We start from the raw sequence: 9,138 nt of genomic DNA, 5'->3' as shown, positions 1-9,138 counted from the left end.
TACCTTGAAATCATGAAATCATTTCTCTTTTGGAGAGGCACCTACAAAGTCTCTTTTGTACATCTCTATGTCTTCTATTTATTTATTTATTTATTTATTTAAAAGTTTTTTTTCTTTTTGGTCGGAGCTGGGTTTGAACCCGCCACCTCCAGCATACGGGACCGGTGCCCTATCACCTGCAACCTTCAGTCCTGTCCTTGAGAGCAGTGTGCATGGGCTGCTTCTAGTCCTCCATCCTGCCAGTAGTCAAGTGTGGGCTTTTCAAAAATAGCGAAGTCCTGGGCAGCGCCTGTAGCTCAGTGGGTGGGGTGCCGGCCCCATATACCAAGGGTGGCAGGTTGGTAACCCAGCCCCAGTCAAACTGCAAGAAAAAATGTCCTGGCGTGGCAGGCACCTGTGGTCCCTGGTACTCAGGAGGCTGAGGCAAGAGGAACACTTAAACCCAGGAGTTGGAAGTTGCTGTTAGCTGTGACGCCTCAGCGCTCTACCAAGGGGGACAAAGTGAGCCTCTGTCTCAAAAACAAACAAACAAACAAACAAAACCCATAAACCAAAACAGTGAAGTCCTAATGTGTACTAGCCAATTTTTAATCAGTCCTTGTTATGAACCTGTGAAGTAGTTATTATTTTCATTTAATTGATGAATCTGTTTCAGAAAGATTGAGGTAGTGATGGAAAGAGATGAGGATTGCAAGAGTCGCACCCTGTCAATACTGTCGCACCCTGTCAAACACTTGAATTTGTTTTACCAAGTATCATGGCCATATGATGTCCAGGATAGGGCAAAAAATGATTGCCAGGCATTAACATTAATTTACGACAAGCCCTGGGCTTCTGAAGAGTAGGAAATAGTTCCTCAAAGGCTGAACACTGGAATCACCTGGGGATTAAAAAAAAACTACTGGCTCCCACCTTGAGATACGCTGCTTTAACTGAGATTGGGTGTAACCTGGGTTAGGGATTATTTAAAAAATTGGCAACCTGGCCGGGTACAGTGGCTCACGCCTATAATCCCAGCACTCTGGGAGGCCAAGGTGGGTGGATTGTCTGAGCTCACAGGTTTGAGGCCAGCCCGAGCAAGCGTGAGACATTGTCTCTAAAAAATAGCTGGGCATTGGGTGGCGCCTGTGGCTCAAAGTGTACAGCTCTGGCTCCATATACAAACCCAGTCCCGGCCAAAACTGCAAAATAATAATAATAATAATAATAATAAGTGAATAAAAAAATAGCTGGGCATTGTAGCAGGTGCCTGTGGTCCCAGCTACTTGGGAGGCTGAGACAAGAGACTCTCTAGAGCCCAAGAGTTTGAGGTTGCTGTGAGGTATGACACCACAGCACCCTACCAAGGGCAACAAAATGAGACTGTGTATCAAAAAAAAAAAAAAAAAACTGAGTCTAAGACATGGTAAAATTTGGGAACTACTGAACTATGGTATTCTTGGGAAACCTATATGGCAAGTTAGTAGATAAAAACTAAGTAAAAAGATAATGGCTCAATCTATTGAGACAATAGAATTCTTTTTGTTGCTGTCATCTCCTAGTGAGCTGATCTTAGAATGGGAAAATGAACTTACTTTTACTGTTTCTTACCTTGAAATCATGAAATCATTTCTCTTTTGGAGAGGCACCTACAAAGTCTCTTTTGTACATCTCTATGTCTTCTATTTATTTATTTATTTATTTAAAAGTTTTTTTTCTTTTTGGCCGGAGCTGGGTTTGAACCTGCCACCTCCAGCATATGGGACCGGTGCCCTATCCTTTTGAGCCACAGGCGCTACCCTCTATGTCTTTTTTTTTTTTTTTTAATCTGACTTAAAAAAAAAAACTGACTTGTGTTAAGTAACACATATCTATGTCTTTCTAATTGGTAAGAAGAAAAAAAACATTGTGGCGTAAAAAATGGTCTAAGAAGAACAGAGAATTTTGGAAAAGACTTTGAAGAATGCATCTCTTTCTATACAACAAGAAAAATAAAAGCATAGTTCAGGCCACAAAAAAGAGCAATCAGGAGATGATTCCCCCCTTCCCCCATCTATTGTCCTGAGGCAGACTGTCGTGCTATCTTTCTCCAGAACAATTACCCTTAGGTGCCTGAGGGTTATTCACCTTAGCAGGAGGGAGAGAGAGAGAGAGAGAGAAACAATCTTCAAGGGACAGAAACAAGCAAAAGAGCCTGAGTGAGCGAGTAGGTGAAAGAATTGAACACTCTCAGGTGGCACCTGTGGCTCAAAGGAGTGGGGTGCCGGCCCCATATACCAGAGGTGGCAGGTTCAAACCTGGCCCCAAACTGCAAAATCAAACAAAAAAACAAACAACAACAAAGGAACACTCTCCGATTGCCTGCTCCTGCAGCTTCTCATAGAGGTAATCTCCTGGCTTTGCACCACACGTGTAGAGACTGCCCAAGCACTGATCTTCTCATCTCGCTAGCAGGCGAGCCGAATCCCTTCCCGGTGCCCTTATCACCAAGGCTGTGTTACTGAGATGTTACCCATGTATCTTATAATTGCAGAGTGTTGAGAGCTTAGCTCTGGCTTCTCCTTCACATGATTATTTACTTTCCAAAAACTTTCATTCAGGGTATTCTTTCAGGGTTCAAATTGTCCTGTTTTGGATAAATGTTACACAATGTCATAAAGATATAAGTACATAATTATTATTATTATTATTATTCTTTTAAGACAGAGTCTCACTATGCGGCCCTCGGTAGAGTGCTATGACATGACAGTTCCTGGGCTTAGGTGATTATCTTGCCTCAGCCTCCCTTTAGCCTGGGACTTACAGGCACCCGTCACAACACCAGGCTATTTTTGATTGCAGTTGTCATTGTTGTTTAGCTGGCCCAGGCTGATTTTGAACCCATCAGCCTTGATGTATGGCTGGCGCCATAACCACTGTGCTATGGGCGCCAAGCTGTGCATGATTTTAATTTTTGATGAGTTTTTTAATTAACAAAATTTGCTTTTGCACGTCTTCCCGAGCACGTCCAATGTATAAAGAGAAGTATATCTCCATACCTTAACATGTTCACTATTTCCTGCCCGAACTTGCAAGTAGCTGAACTATAGGTGCTTTTCTAAGTTTACAGGCAGGGAAGTGTCTGTGTTACTGATATCTCTAACCAAGGCAACGGAACTGTCCCTATGTTTTAGAGCGTTACACTCCAGAGTTAGCGTTGAGACTGGGTCCAAACAGGTACAAGTGGTGGCAGCCTGGGAGAAAACATTTGTAATGAGTAATTTCACTTAAGGATTAACACCCTTGTGCCAGAAATAAAAAGATAGGGAACCTCAGAGGAAAAGAACTTGTCAGAGAAAGTCAGTTTCAGATGCAGCCATAATGGGCAATGAGTAACCCTGATCTTCATTTAATAATCAGAAGCTGGGAGCTGAGGAGCACCACATTAAAGCAGATTCTCACCCCCACCCAACTCTGCCCCAACCTACTTGAATAAGTCAGGCAGGTTCCTGGCTTAGGGTGCTTGCTAGGGCTGTCCCCTCTGTCTGGAGTCCTCTTCTGCATGTGAACCCTCGCCCACTCTCTCTCCCCTTCTCAGTTTTTGCTCAGCGAGGCCACCACAGACTAACCTATTTGCAGTTGCAATTCCTACTCATTTCTGAGCCTCACTGTTCTACCCTCTCTTTTCCTATTTCATTTTCACTTTCTAACATACTATATAAATTACATTTATATTCTGTCTGTGTGTGCTCCCCCCATCTTACAGAAGCATCAGCTTCACAGGGCAGTGCTCGGAATGAGCAGTGTGGTCACCCCGAGGAAGGAAAACGTCTGTGCTCGCAACAGCACTGAAGGAAACATTAAGTGGTGGTAGTTACTACCCTGCAAATAAAAACCTGGGGAGCCTGCTGCGAGGTTATTGAGAAATAGGGAAATGGAGGAAGGAGGAATGAAGAGAGGATGTATCTCTTTGCTTACCTTACCAGCAGGATGTAGCTTACACAGTTGCCAAGAATATGCTACACAACATTTCGGCCTCTGGTTGTCCAGAATTCCTGTGGTTCCCTTGATTGTACAGCATGAAGGCTAGGAGGCGGTGGCCCTGGGGATTGTTTATAGTACCATATTTGTCATTGAAAAATGAAGACTAGCAAGCAAGGTGCAGTGGCAAGCACCTGTAGGCCCAACTACTCAGCAGGCTGGGGCAGGAGGTCTCTTGTGCCTGGAAGTTGGAGTCTAGCCTGGACAACATAGCAAGATTCTGGTTCTAAAGAAAAAAGGGGAAAAAGGTTACCAAAAGAAAACCAGTTAATTATATTCCAATATTAAACATAAATCTCCCTGTCTCCTGGACTTTTTGATTAGGAACAGAGATTGAAGTAGTTATATATATAAGAATACTCCCTAATAATATGATTTATTGTAATTAGCATACTTATTGTTAAAATATATTTATTGATCCTAAATCTCAGTTAGCCAAAGCCCTCCATTTACTTCAAGTGTCTTTTCTAATATGCTTTATCATTTTTGTTGCCTTCTTTTTTTGTTGGTTCCTTTCTTTCGTTCTTTTTGGAGACAGAGTCTGACTCAGTTACCCTCGGTAGAGTGCTATAGCATCATAGCTCACAGCAACCTCAAACTCTTGGCCTCAATTGTTCCTCTTGCCTCAGCCTCCCAGGTAGCTTTGACTGCAGGCACCTGGCACAATGCCCAGCTATTATTTTAGAGACGGGGTCTTGCTCTTGCTCAGGCTGGCCTTGGACTCCTGAGCCCAAGCAATCCACCAGCCTGAATCTCCTGGAGTGTTGGGATTACAGGCATGAGCCACTGTGCCCAGCCATGTTGGCTTCTATATAATTTCCTAGGTTACATATATATCCTAATACACAACAGATTTTGAAGACAGAAAAAGCAATGGGATTATTATTACACATTTTCTAAATGGTTACTAATGACAGCAAACCCAAAGTAACAGGAGTCTAAACAAGAGGGAATTATTTCTCACGGAAAAGAAGGCTGCAGGTAGTTGGGCCAGGATTGGTACCACGCTGTAAGATACTAAGCTTATATCCCAGTACGTGGCTTCCACATCCTGGTCCAAGGTGGCTACTCTGGTCATAGCCATCATATCTGCAAAAAACCGGCCTCACATCCCAAACTTTCACTCACCATTTCTATTTACATTCCAATGACAATGACTTGATTACACATTCACATCCACTTGCATGGACAGTGGGAAATGTAGGGTGTATTCTGGTTGGAATGTGCCCAGCTAAAATCCTGGGGTTCTGTTACTAAGGAAAAAGCAGAGGATAAATACCAGGGACAACTAAAAACATTTCTTCTCCTCACCTTCAGAGACAGATCACTCTGGGAAATGTTGATGAATGTGCCTCAACAAAAAAAGTTTCATGATCAAGTTCTTTTCCTCAGATCACGATCAGGATGTTGAGAAACATTAACTCTATTCCTTTCCTTCCAGAATTAGAAGATTCACAGAGCATCAGATTCTGAGAAATCCAGTAATAGAGAAGCTTGACTAATTTAATTTAATTTAAAAGTTAACTTCAGTAAGGAGCTTCATTTAAGGGGTGCCAGCATTAACATCCTAAGGGCCAAGGTTCTATGAAATAATGGTCTTGAACCTGTGAGTTCAAGCAATCTACCCGCCTCGGCCTCCCAAGTGCTAGGATTACAGGAGTGAGCCACCATGCCCAGCCACCTTTAGTGCTTTAGATTTGGAGGCTTGCTCTCTTGAAAGGTACCTGATCCTAGGATATTTTAGAGGCCCTCTGTGTAATGCTTTCATCTCTTGTCCAAAACTGATCCTCCAGGCTTGTCATTACTGCTTCTTTATGGAGCTGCAGCTATCTCTGGCCTGCTTCATCCTCTGCCCAAAGCCTGGACACAGGCCCCACCCTTCATGCTTTAATGGACACTAAGCATAAGGGTATGGGGTTTGACAGATTTTCTGAAAACTTAATTACAGCAGACAGAAAAGAACTAACGCTGATTCACACTGTCTGCTATTGGTAGCATCCGTCAGTAGGCCCTTCACAGGGCCATGCTTCTGAATTGTTCTTTCCTCGGCCATTCTGATGTGGGGCTTTTTCCCGTGCTTTGTAGCTCCTCTTCCCCAAGTCCTAGACCCCCACTGACCTTCGATAATAGTGACCACAGAGTCTTTATGGAGGAGGGCCTAGGAAACAGCTGTCAGGCCAGAGAGGGGGCTGGGCACTCTTCTCAAGGCTGCGTTTTCTGAGGGCTTTACATATAACTGGGAGAACATGAATTGCTCATATCAAAGAACGGGAATGAAAAGAGTTTGCATGACCACTGCTTACGTTGCCACTTCCTGGCTCCCACAGACTGTTTTTTTTAAAAGGGGGTAGTCTTTAAGTGAAATCTATCTTGGCTACTAATTAAAAATACAGAAACTTGAGTCTTATCCCAGACCTATTGAATCAAAGGTTTTAAGGTCTGGGAATCTGTATTTGTAATCAACAGCCCATCTCACAATAGATCAATTCCAAACTGGCAAACAGTGTAATCATTTCTAAAGAGTTTCACCCACCCCACAACAAAACTAACTTTTAAATTATATGGGATGCGCAATGCCCTAATCTGAAACCTCTACGTCCTGATTACTGCCCTTGTTCTGAGCACTCACAAGGAAAGGGGGATGTCTTAGCCTTACTTCACAGAGCTAAGCCAGCTCATCAGAATTCTCCCTCCCAGGATACTGAGCAGGCCTGTCTCCCAAAACACAGCATTGCAAGAGGGAGGCTTGGTCTGTATTTCTCAGTCAGAGTCTTTAATTACCTGTGTCCTTTCAGCAGTTCTGGAAAACAGTTTACAGGAGGATCCTGGAGATGAGCTTCAGTGACAGTGCTCTGTCTACAAGGGAAGCCTGAAAGGCAGTCTGCAAGATGGAGTCTGAGAAGCTAAGCTGAAGCAGGACGGCTGACCAGTCTGCTTAGCTCACACGGTTTCCCGCACATCCCCCTCCCCACTGTGATTATCTAGTTAAGGTTTCACCAAGATTGTGAGGATGTTCATGTGAGGAGACTCTGAGGAGGGAGTCACATAGACAATAGGTGTTGTGATATTTGTAAAGGTTATTTTGATGATAATGATGTTTTCTCTGATGATTCTCTTAGATATTTTGTTACAATAAAAATCACCTTTCTGTTTAAATATTTTGGACTGCTAGAATGGAGACTACTTTGATGTTACTTCGTATCAGATAAAGTTAAAATTTTCTAGGTTCTTTTCCTTGTATTTCATTATAAAAGTTATTCGAATTGTAACTGAGGCAGTACAGAATTGAGAGGCTACTCTTGCTGTTCTCCAGAATCACTGGCCCACTGACAAATAAAGTTCATTTGGACCTATCCTCATCTCTGCATATTGGCTGGACAGTGACAGCTGGCCAGACCCTCTACATCTGGTAACACAAGTTCTATTTCTGCTCCCCACCGCCAACACACACACACACACACACACACACACACACACACACATACACACACCCCGAGGGAGTAGAAGGTGATCTCTGGCTCCTGACCTGGAGGTGAGCAACAGGGAAATGAGGCATAGGAACCAGGAACTAGACCCTAAATGGGGAGCTCTAACTTGGGGGTGTGATGGAATAGCCATGTTTAATGGCCTAGAAACTAGCATTCTTGCCAAGAAGACATCTCCCTAGATCAAAAACACTTACTACAGGCACCCCTATTTTGGAGGGGTTCATTGGCTACTTTTGGCAATTGCAGAGTGTTTTTCTCAGTAACCTATTAACTGAAGGACTCCTGCAGTGCCCTCTCGAGTCCCCCCTGGGCGCTCTTCCAGTTCCCCTCCCACTATCTCACCTGTCTTCTCATCCAGGTGAGCTGGACAGACTGGGTCCTGCACGTGTCCAAGAACAAACTACTCCTGACCTTGGGCAAGATGTGTTCTGAGACAGGAGCCATCAGTCTCAGCCTTGCAGTTACAGCCCCCAGCTATGCACCCAGGAGGTCCTGTTCTCTCCTGGGGGGAAACCAAGCCATTTCTGTTTTGTAACTTCCTTGTATTCCTAAAATAACTGCCACAAGGTGATAGCCCAAGGGAGACCAGGTAAAGAGAAGGTTGCCCTAAGTGTCTAACAGCTATGGGTACGGTGGGTCCTCGGTTTTGACTTCTAAGAATGCTTTGATCATAGCATATCTGCCTTTTTCTGTGTGTCCCCAGGCTGATCCCTCTATAGTTCCTTTTGAATCCCTATTAAGGAAGGACCCTTACCCAGCTTTTCCCTACAGTGTCCTCAGGACATTAGGATTTTTCATACCTTCTCAACCTCTGCTCTCTTCTCTGTACCAGTTCTAGCTTTTCTGAAAATCAGATTAAGATTTCTGGAAAGAAGATACATAATTGCTCGCCCTCCTACCCAAATAATCACCAAGCCTTAAAGAATCCAGCGTGTTTTAAAGAATTCCCTTTCCAAAGGCATGCAGTTGGAGCTGGGTGATCAGTGGTCTGGGGGTCCTGAAAGCTGAGTTCCCATCTTGACACTTGCTCTGGGGGCCTGAGCTAAACTCTGTGGGCCTTGCTGGCTTCCGAGGAAAGTGGCTGGCTTCCGAGGAAAGTGGCTGGGAGTTGGCCGAGCTGGTGGAATGAAGGAGGGGAAATGACCCACAGTTTCAGCATTGATAAAGTACCCTGTACTATCCTATCACCTGTTGGCCAGAAAGCTGAAACCAGGTTCCCAGCAGCATATGTCGACTTGGGGCACCACAGTGATCTTTTAAAACACAAATCCAATTACTGGTGATATCCACTCCCATTTCTGCCTAAAATGTGTCAGTATTTTTTTCACAAGTCTTAAGATAATGACCACACTCCTTATGCTTGTCTGTCGGGCTTTGCATGGACAGCCTCACCCAAACCATTCTCTGTCTGTCTCCATATCACTGCTCTGTTCGGTTCCCTGAACTCATCGGACTTCCTTACTGTTCAAGTTTTTAAACATATCTATCTCTCTCACTATGCAATATTCCTTACTCTCCTGGCCTTCCTCATTCTGCATGGTTAAATCCTGTGTTCTTCCCTTTCTCGAACAGCCTTTCCTGAAATCCCAGAGTAGTGAACAGCTTCTATTTTGCTTGCATAAGACCCAGCACAAAATCCTTTGTGGCTCTT

Source organism: Otolemur garnettii, unplaced genomic scaffold (assembly GCF_000181295.1).
Source record: "Otolemur garnettii isolate 467f Iridium unplaced genomic scaffold, OtoGar3 scaffold00276, whole genome shotgun sequence".
In the NCBI taxonomy this organism is placed as follows: Eukaryota; Metazoa; Chordata; class Mammalia; order Primates; family Galagidae; genus Otolemur; species Otolemur garnettii.
Note: the sequence above shows the minus strand (reverse complement) of the source record.